Consider the following 10,927-nt stretch of genomic DNA (forward strand, 5'->3'; position numbering starts at 1 on the left):
ACAACAGCCAGAAAACTCATCATGTTCTAGGAATGAGGGGAAATGTTGGGGCTACATTGCACCAAGTCAGAATGCGACTGGCGCCTCCATGCAAGGAATGAAACCAGCCCTGGACGGCTGATCTAACCAAGCATGGTTAAACTATGGCTTAATGCCCTGTGTCAGCAATGAGAACAAGGTTATGTTGGCCAATCCTTCACTGATTCATCTCATTCCCTAAGTTTTTCATCGGTTATGTACACTGCCTACTCCTACTAGGACGCAGTGGCTCAGTGGCTCAGACACTGAGTTTGTCGATCAGAAAGGTTGGCCGTTCAGCGGTTCGAATCCCTAGCGCCGCGTAACGGAGTGAGCTCCCATTACTCGTCCCAGCTTCTGCCAACCTAGCAGTTCGAAAGCATGTAAAAAATGCAAGTAGAAAAATAGGAACCACCTTTGGTGGGAAGGGAACAATATTCTGTGCGCCTTTGGTGTTGAGTCATACCGGCCACATGACCACAGAGACATCTTCGGACAGCGCTGGCTCTTCGGCTTTGAAACGGAGATGAGCATCGTCCCCTAGAGTCGGGAACGACTAGCACAGATGTGCGAGGGGAACTTTTAACTTTTATTTTTATTCTAATTGCCTTGATTTTGTTATGCAGCTGCTCCTTGACTTATGACCACAGTTTGAACCCAAAATTTCTAATGACTTTGTTAAGTGAGTCTTGCCCCGTTTTACGACTTTTCTTGCCAGAGTTGTGAAATTAGTACATATGGTCATTGAGTGAATCTGCCTGGTTGAATTGACTTTGCTTGTCAGATGCGCGAGGGGAACCTTGACCTTTACCTTACTCCAGCATCAATAAAAGGGGGTTAAAAAAATGTAAATAAAATGTGTACACTGGATATAGTCTACGGGTGTGTGTGTGTGTGTTATTCTTTTATTCTTTTCCTTTTTATGACTTTTATTTCTTTTATATGGTGTTTTCCCATCGTAAGCCACCACATGCAGGTAAGGCAGCCAGCACTACAAATTTTCTAAATAAATAAAATTGTGAATGCGAATATATACCACTAGATTCCCCATCAATTCAACTTACTTAATTAAATGCTATCAACAGTGAATATAGGTCCTGGCCCAGTTTTAAACAATTCTGGGTAATTCACAATAGTATATCGTAATAGGCAAAAGAAAATATCCATAAAGATAAGATTTCCAAGATTCATTCATTCATTCATTCATTCAATCTATCATCTATCTATCATGTATATTATATTATATTATATTATATTATATTAATAAATATATATATATATATATATATATATATATATATATATATATATATATATATATATATATATATATATATATTCAAATCTCACCGGCTCAGGGTTGACTCAGCCTTCCATCCTTCCGAGGTGGGTAAAATGAGGACCCAGATTGTTGGGAGCGATATGCTGACTCTGTAAACCACTTAGAGAGGCCTGAAAGCCCTATGAAGCGGTATATAAGTCTACTGCTCTCTCTCTCCCTCTCTCTCTCTCCCTCTCTCTCTCTCCCCTCTCTCTCTCTCTCTCTCTCTCTCTCTCTCTCTCTCTCTCTCTCTCTCTCTATATATATATATATATATATATATATATATATATATATATATATATATACACACACACACATACATACATACACATATCATCTATCTATCTATTATGATAGATAGATGATATGTGTATGTATGTATGTGTATATATATATACATTACATACATGCATACATACATATATGTATTTAGTGTCACAACCCCTGGTATGCCCAAATATGGGAGGAGCCATACTGCTTCCTTTCTCTGTCTATTGGCTCATCACAAGAGACCATCCAGACAGAAACCCAATATTTTTACTGTTGCCTTTGTTACATTTTTGTGTTGTATTTGTGCTAATAAAGTCTCCCTTTATTTATTTATCAGCACAAATACAACACACACACACACACATCTATCTATCTATCTATCTATCTATCTATCTATCTATCTATCTATCTATCTATCATCTATCTATCTGGCTTCCTATATCTATCTATCTATCTATCTATCTATCTATCTATCTATCTATCTATCTATCTATCTATCTATCTATCTATCATCTATCATCTATCTATCTGGCTTCCTATATCTATCTATCTATCTATCTATCTATCTATCTATCTATCTATCTATCTATCTATCATCTATCTATCTGGCTTCCTATATCTATCTATCTATCTATCTATCTATCTATCTATCTATCTATCTATCTATCTATCTATCTATCTATCTATCTATCAGGGTGTTTGACTTTGGCCACTTTAAGACTTTTGGGATTCGACTTCTAGCTGGCTGGGGAATTCTGGGAGTTGAAGTCCACAGGTCTTAAAACCACCAAGGTTGCACACCTCTGTTGCCTGGGCATGCAGCTTGACTTTAAGGCCTTCCAGTGAAGCCTTGACCCACCCTGTTCATTTCCTTAAGAATGGAAACTATGAGATTACTCATTCCTTCAGCTTTCTGCTTTCCTGTTTTTTTCATGCAGGAAACAAAAGGGGTTGAGCCGGCAGTCTTTCCAAATCACCCTTTCCTTGCAAGACTCAGGAATTCTGGTAATTGTGAATTTCCAGCATTCCCAACCCCTTAAATTGTTTTGCTACCTTTTGGTCTATTCGTTTTATTTAACTTATACCATGCTTGATTCCAAAACTTTTAACAAACGGTAACAAAAACCTTAAGTGCAAAGCACAGATAATTCTCGACTTATAGTGAACAGTGGCCGTTCAAAGTGAAAAAAAGTGACTTATGGCCGTTTTTCACACTTAACAACCGTCGTGGCAAGTCCATGTCACGCGATCCCCGTTCAGATGCTTGGCTACTGGTTCATATTTACGATGGTTTTCCCAGGATCACGCGATTCCCTTTTGTGACGTTCTGACAAGCAAAGTCAATTCAACCAGGCAGATTCACTCAATGACCGTATGTACTAATTTCACAACTGTGGCAAGAAAAGTCGTAAAGCGGGGCAAGACTCACTTAACAAAGTCAGCAGAAATTTTGGGTTCAAATTGTGGTCATAAGTCAAGGAGCAGCTGCATAATAAAATCAAGGCAATTAGAATAAAAATAAATGTTAAAGGTTCCCCTCGCACATCTGTGCTAGTCGTTCCCGACTCTAGGGGGCGGTGCTCATCTCCGTTTCAAAGCCGAAAAGCCAGCTCTGTCCAAAGACGTCTTCGTGGTCATGTGGCTGGCATGACTCAACACCAAAGGCGCACGGAACGCTGTTCCCTTCCCACCAAAGGTGGTTCCTATTTGTCCACTTGCATTTCTTACGTGCTTCCGAACTGCTAGCAGAAGCTGGGACAAATAATGGGAGCTCACTCCGTTACACGGCGCTAGGGATTCAAACCGCCGAACTGTCAATGTTTCTGATCGACAAGCTCAGCCTCTTAGCCACTGAGCCATTATATCCCTTAAAAACAAAATTAAATTAAAATTAATGCCAAATATTTTTTTCCCTTTATCTAACGTTGACTCCTGGAATCCCACAATTCAGCATCACACAATTCAGCGTACAAACTGTTCTTGGGAGACGTAAATCAGGATACAGGGTTGAGTGTCACCCCTCCACCTTAACGTGGTTATTTTCCACAAACTCTCAACCTCAAGAAGCATGGCTGGTAGAAAGAAGGCCTTCAGACATCTCCAAGGCCTGAAGCAACCAAGATAATTTTAGGGGGCTGGAGGCGAAAACATATGAAGAACGGTTGCAGAAACTGGGTATGTCTAGTTTAATGAAAAGAAGGACCAGGGGAGACATGATAGCATCTTCCAATATCTCAGGGGTTGCCCCAAAGAAGAGGGAGTCAAACTATTCTCCAAAGCACCTGAGGGCAGGACAAGAAGCAATGGGTGGAAACTAACCAAGGAGAGAAGCAATTTGGGAGAAATTTCCTAATCAAGGAGAGAAGCAACTTACAACTGTGGAGAAATTAATTAGATAAATTAAATAAATTAGAACAATTAATCAGTGGAACAACTTGCCTCCAGAGGTTGTGAATGCTCCAACACTGGAAGTTTTTCAGAAGAGGTTGGATAACCCTTTGTCTGAAGTGTTGTAGGGTTTCCTGCCTAGGCAGGGGGTTGGACTAGAGGACCTCCAAGGTCCCTTCCAACTCTGTTATTCTAAATATACTGTCTGAGTAGCCTATAGCACATGACGTTTTTAGCCTGGAGGGTTGTGTGAACTCAGCCACTGCATCTGATTCACCCAGAGTCAATTAACAGCGCAGAATTAGTCATGTAACGTATAAACCCAACCACACATTCCAGGCAGAATTCAGTGGCTGGAGGGGAGTGTTTTCCCAAGGAATTCCTTGAGATGTCAAGTTGGTGTCCACATGAACTCATGGGAGCCATCTCAATTTTCGTCTCTTAACAGCAGCAGATATTAGACTGGCTGTCTGCTAAGCATTTGGGATGAATTTAACCAGACTGTTTTGCAAACCTTGGTTTTTATTCTGGCTTGGCCTGCTACGTGAGCCCCTCCCGTTGTGGGTTTTCCAGCACCCGATGCCTTACGGTGAGCTCAGCCTTATTCAGACCAGTGAATCACTTTCCTGTTGATGCATTTGAACTCTTAGGATCTACCTTAGTGCCATTTTTTAAGGCTTTGGTGTGAGGCCACACTCGGGATCCTGCACCCAGTTTTGGTCTCCACAATGTAGAAAAGTTGTGAAGACTCTAGAAAGAGTGCAGAGAAGATTAACAAAGATGATTAGGAGGCTGGAAGCTAAAACATATGAAGAACGGTTGCAGGAACTGGGTAGGTCTAGTTTAATGAAAAGAAGGAGTAGGGGAGACATGATAGCAGTGTTCCGCTATTTCAGGGGTTGCCACAAAGAAGAGGGAGTCAAGCTATTCTGCAAATGGGTAGAAACTTATCAAGGAGAGAAGCAACCTAGAACGAAGGAGAAATTTCCTGAGAGTGAGAACAATGAATCAGTGGAACAGAAGTTGCCTCCAGAAGTTGTGAATGCTCCAACACTGGACGTTTTTAAGAAGATGTTGGGTAGCCATTTGTTTGAAGTGGTTTCCTGCCTAGGCAGGGGGTTGGACTAGAAGACCTCCAAGTTCCCTTCGAACTCTGTTATTCTATTCTCTATTCTATTCCATTCCATTCTTCCATTCCATTCTCTATTCTATTCTATTCCATTCCATTCTCTATTCTATTCCATTCTTCCATTCCATTCTTCCATTCCATTCTCTATTCTATTCCATTCCATTCTCTATTCTATTCTATTCCATTCCACTCCACTCCATTCCATTCCATTCTTCCATTCCATTCTCTATTCTATTCTATTCCATTCCACTCTATTCTATTCCATTCCATTCTTCCATTCCATTCTCTATTCTATTCCATTCCATTCTCTATTCTATTCTATTCCATTCCACTCTATTCTATTCCATTCCATTCTTCCATTCCATTCTCTATTCTATTCTATTCCATTCCATTCCACTCCACTCCATTCTATTCCATTCCATTCTTCCATTCCATTCTCTATTCTATTCTATTCCATTCCACTCTATTCTATTCTATTCCATTCCATTCCACTCCAGTCCATTCCACTCTATTCTATTCTATTCTATTCTATTCTGGTTCATCATTCTGTACAAATGCCACTGCTGAGGCACATACAGGCAGTCCAATGCAGCGTAATGCTTCAAACGCAGTGCATTCAGAAAGTCTTCAAACCCCCTTCACTTTTGCCAACGTGGTTATGCTGCAGCCCGATTCTACCCTGGTTGAAATTCATTTCCCCACGCCCTCGTTCATCTCCATTCAACACCCCATGACCACAAAAGAATTTTAGAAATGCCTGTAAATTTATTTTTTAAAAAGAAGGGAGGGGAAACTCCTGAAATATCCCAATAGTATTCAGACCCTTTGCAACACATATGTGAAATTTAGCCTCCCATTTCTCTTGATCGTTGCTCACGTGTTTCTCCTAATTTATCACCGGTCGGCTCGCGAATTAAATTAAATTGGTAAATTAAATTGACTGGACACAATTTGGAAAGGCGCACACCTCTTTATAGAAGGCCTCACAGCTGACAATGCATACTAGCCAGGTCTGCAGAGCTCAGAGACAGGATTATTGCAAGGCACAGATCTGGGGAAGGCATGACTAAAATTTCAAGTTTCCTAAGAGCACAGTGGCCTCTATAATTCTATAATGGAATAAATTTGACCCAACCAGGATTCTTCCAAGAGCTGGTTACCCGGTCAAACTGAGCAATCATGGGAGAAGGGCCTTAGTAAGAGAAGTGACCAAGAACCCGATGGTCACTCTTATCTGAGCTCGAGAGATCCTCGGTGGAGATGGGACAGAATTCCAGAAAGGCAACCTGTTCTGACCGAGGCTTCCCGAGAGCATGAAGCAAACTCCTTGTCCCGACAAAAAAAAAACCTTTCATTAATTGACTGTGAATTCTGCTCATTCACATCCAGCAAAGTCTTTCGAGGGAGGATTTACGGTCACAGACCTTATCTCGCTTGGAGAGCTGCCAGTCCGAGATCTGCAGAACTTGGCAACTCGGAGAGTCACGAACCAATGAAGCGAACTAATGGCCTCCTGCAAACTCCACTCCCCTTTCGCTCCTCTTTTATCTCCTCTGGGAGGGGCCATTCATCGTCCACCTGTGGCCTTAGTCCCAAGTCGACCCTTGTTCTTTAGCTGTTCCCTTCGTCTGGCAACTCTGCGCATGCGCACAAATAGATCTCCTATTTCAAAGTGGCAAAGGATAATGCAAGCCACCATCGCTGATCTTAAGGAAAGCGAGCTGCGAAAGGCTTATGGAGATTCTCCATCATCCAGGTCATGGTTGACCCAAGAGTGCTTTTCCCCCCAAAATGCAATTGGGCTCTCTTGGGTTTTTTCCCCTTTGGCAATGTTTCGCTTCTCATCCAATAAGCCCCTTCCTTTTCTCCTTCTTTTATCTTCCTTTCCTTCCTTCCCTTTCCTTTCTTTTCCTTCCCTTTCTCCTTTTATCTTCCTTTCCTTCCCTTCCTTCCCTTTCTCCTTCTTTTATCTCCCTTTCCTTTCTTTCCATTCCTTCCTCTTTTCTTCTTTTATCTTCCTTTCCTTTCCCTTCTCCTTCTTTCATTTCTCCTTCTTTTATCTACCTTTCCTTTCTTTCCTTTCCTTCTTCTTTTCTTCTTTTCCTTTCCTTCTTTTGTTTCTTTCCTTCCCTTCTCTTTCTCCTTCTTTAATTTTCCTTTCCTTCTTCCTTTCTTCCCCTTTTCTTCATTTCCTTCCCTTTCTCCTTTTATCTTCATTTCCTTCCCTTTTTCCTTTTATCTTCTTTCCTTTCCTTCCTCTTTTCTTTCTTTCCTTCCCTTCCTCCTTTCTTTCCTTCCCTTCCTCTTTTCTTTCTTTCCTTTCCTTCTTCTTTTCTTTCTTCCCTTCCCTTCCTCTTTTCTTTCTTCCCTTCCCTTCCTCCTTTCTTTCCTTCCCTTCCTTTCCTCCTTTCTTCCCTTCCCTTCCTCTTTTCTTTCTTCCCTTCCCTTCCTCCTTTCTTTCCTTCCCTTCCTTTCCTCCTTTCTTTCCTTCCCTTCCTCTTTTCTTTCTTCCCTTCCCTTCCCTTCCCTTCCCTTCCCTTCCCTGGGAAGAAGCTTTTTGGTTGAGAAGTGAAATGTTTTCCAAGGGTTCTTTCTTGGAAAAAACACCAAGAAAGTCCAGCTGAATTTTTTGGGGGGAAAAAAAGTTTCTGAAGCCACCAAATTGGATCTGGGGCCCTGAATGGCTCACTCTTGTTCTAAAATGGGAGGTAACTCACATCACCTCTGTTTCCCCCCATCTTAAGACAGTTCTTCACATTCTTCTTTTCATCCGATTTGAAAAGTGAGGCCGCTGGGCCAGTGAATATCTTAATTAAAATCACTCGATACCCCAAACAGATTTCCTCTTGGAGGAGATCATCAAATAGAGCCTGCTTCTCGGGAAAATATGCCTGCAAAGTCATTGCATGGTTTTTTTCCCCCCTGCCAAAGAAGAAATCCTATGATTAACAGCCTTGCCATAAAACCACTAACCAGGATTAGATGACCTTGCTAAGCCAAACCAATATATGTTTCACATGCCATGCCAATGCAGCCATCGTGGTTTGCGAGTTATGGTTTGTGGTTTAGCTGCTGCCCGGAGAATCTTGGGCTAGTTAACAGTCTGCAGATATTCCTAAATCTCAGGCTATGGGGAATTACACACAGACCTATCTTAAGCCTACTTATTTCATATTTGTGCAAAGTCTTGCATAATACCTTTTACACAGACACCAAACACCAATGAAATCACCTCCGTCCCAAAAAATAAAATAAAAATTAAAACCAGCAGCAATTAAATTTAAAAAAGGACTTCGCTGACAAATGCTGCATCCTTGCTAGATTTTTGGGAAGGAATGGGTGGAATTTGACGCTACGAATCAATGAAGAACAGGAAACATCAGAACATAAGCACCATCTCAACGTTACTTAGCATACTTTAAAAAAAAAAAGAAATAAACATCGACCACGGCCGAGCTATTCATATCCTTCTACGTTACTTTATTATTTGTCCTTACTATTTTCGTACTGGAATTTCTGCCTGAAAGTTGCACAAAATTACATCCAGAGGAAAGACACACAAACATGCACACTTTAAAAAAAAAAAAAAACCACAGGATAATATTTAAGCAACCAAAATGCTGAAAAACAATCCGTTGCATAAAAATATTTCTGCAGCTAGCTCTCTGTACGGATATTGGGCAGGTTTTAATTCTGTTTATTTTGGTTGGCTTTCTGATCCCAGATGCCCTATGGCTCACTTGCTCAGAAAACATCAGATGCAAGCATATAAGTGGGGTACAAGTGTTAAAACCAGGGGTGTCCAACTGTGGCCATTTTTAAGACCTACGGACTTCAACTCCCAGAATTCCCCAGTCACAGCATGGCTTGGCTGGGGGATTCTGGGAACTGAAGTCTGTAAGTCTTTAAAAGGTCAAGGTTAGAGACCTTGCCTTTTAATTCTGAACTCGGTTCTCTATAATTCCTGGATTGGCAGGTGTGGCCAGATCTCTCTTTTTTTTCTTCTTCTTCCAGTGGGGTGAAATAATTTTGGGGGAGGTAAAGAGGGGGATGGAGGGAAGGAGCCCTTCTGTATGGGGCCAACAGCATCTTTCCTTTATTAAATTTATATGCTGCCCATCTCATTACTAAGGTGACTCTGGGCAGCTTGCAATGCAACACAACAAGAACATAACGATAGATAGATAGATAGATAGATAGATAGATAGATAGATAGATAGATAGATAGATAGATAGATAGATAGATAGATAATAGACAGACAGACACCATAAAGATAGATAGATAGATAGATAGATGATTGATTGATAGATGATAGACACAATAAAGGTAGATAAATAGATAAGAACATAATGATAGATAGATAGATAGATAGATAGATAGATGATTGATTGATAGATGATAGACACTATAAGGGTAGATAGATAGATAGATAGATAGATAGATAGATAGATAGATAGATGATAGATAGATAGATAGATAGATAGATAGATAGATAGATAGATAGATAGATTAGATGATAGGTGATAGATAGATGGATGGATGGATGGATGGAGGGATGGATGATAGACACAAGAGAGAGAAAGATAGAGAGATGGGTGGGTTAATGGAAAAAGGGAAAAGGAAGGAAGAAGGAAGGAAAGAAAGAAGGAAAGAGAGATGGGTTAATGGAAGGGAAGGGAAAAGGAAGGAAGGAAGGAAGGAAGGAAGGAAGGAAGGAAGGAAGGAAGGAAAGAGAGAGAGAGATGGGAGGATTAATGGAAGGATAGGGAGGGAAAGCGAGGAGAAGGAAGGAAGGAAAGAAGGGAAGAAGGAGATGGGTTAATGGAAGGGAAGGGAAAAGGAAGGAAGGAAAGAAAGAAGAAAAGAGAGAGAGAGATGGGAACGAGGAGAAGGAAGGAAGGAAAGAAGGAAAGAGAGACGGGTTAATGGAAGGGAAGGGAAAGGGAAGGAAGGAAGGTGGGAAAAGGAAACAAGGAAGGAGAGAGAGAGAGACAGAGATGGGAGGGTTAATGGAAGGATAGGGAGGGAAAGCGAGGGAAAGAAGGAAAGAGAGATGGGTTAATGGAAGGGAAAAGGAAGGAAGGAAGGAAAGAAGGAAGGAGAGAGAGAGAGACAGAGATGGGAGGGTTAATGGAAGGATAGGGAGGGAAAGCGAGGGAAAGGAAAGAAGGAAAGAGAGATGGGTTGAAGGAAGGAAGGAAGGAAGGAAGGAAGGAAGGAAAGAGGCGCCGCAGCTTCTTCCCCGGCAGGCCCTTCCGTCCGTCCCCCCCTCGGGGCTCCCCCGCTGCAGCAGCCCGGCTTTCCTCGGCGGCCGCCTGGCCCGGCCTGGTTGCGGGGCTGCAGCTGCGGGGCTCCGGGGCCTTACCTGCCGCTGTCTTCCCCCGCCGGATCGCGGCTCCAGCCCGCCGCGGCACCAGCAGCAGCAGCAGCCCCAGCGGCGCCTCCGGAAACGCTGCGCCGCCTCTGCGCTTCCCCGGCCAGCAATTCCGGCCTCCGGCCGCGGCCTCGCCTCGCCTCCTGCGCCGCCTCCCGGGAAGGGAAGGGAAGGAAGGAAGGAAGGAAGGGCCGGCCGGGAGAGGGAGGGAGGGAGGCGGCACGGAGGGCGACGCGGTGCGGCCACGGGGGAGCCTCGCAAGGAGGAGCCGCTGGAGGAGGAGGAGGAGGAGGAGAAGGTCCTGCAGAAGCCCTGCCTTCTTTACCTTTCCCTCTCTTTTCTCCTTCCCTCCTTCCTTCCTTCCCCCTTTTCCTTCTCTTTCTTTTCCTCTCCATTCCCTTCTTCCCCCTTTACCTTCCCTTT

General features: G+C 42.7%; 1 protein-coding gene across 6 annotated transcripts in view; it reads right to left on the reverse strand.

The window, feature by feature from the left end:
• Nucleotides 1-10,693, reverse strand: part of APBB2 (amyloid beta precursor protein binding family B member 2) — a 96,384-nt gene extending 85,691 nt beyond the window's left edge. For 3 of the 6 annotated variants that reach the window (XM_032224197.1, XM_032224196.1, XM_032224191.1), the window contains exon 1: nt 10,496-10,691. The gene's annotated coding sequence lies outside the window, so the exon portion shown is untranslated. Of the gene's footprint in view, nt 1-10,495 lie in introns of all 6 variants that reach the window. The other 3 variants (XM_032224198.1, XM_032224192.1, XM_032224193.1) reach the window with 2 other exon arrangements.
• Between the last annotated feature and the right edge of the window lie 234 nt (nt 10,694-10,927).

The sequence above is a fragment of the Thamnophis elegans genome, chromosome 9 (genome assembly GCF_009769535.1).
Source record: "Thamnophis elegans isolate rThaEle1 chromosome 9, rThaEle1.pri, whole genome shotgun sequence".
Lineage (NCBI taxonomy): Eukaryota > Metazoa > Chordata > Lepidosauria > Squamata > Colubridae > Thamnophis > Thamnophis elegans.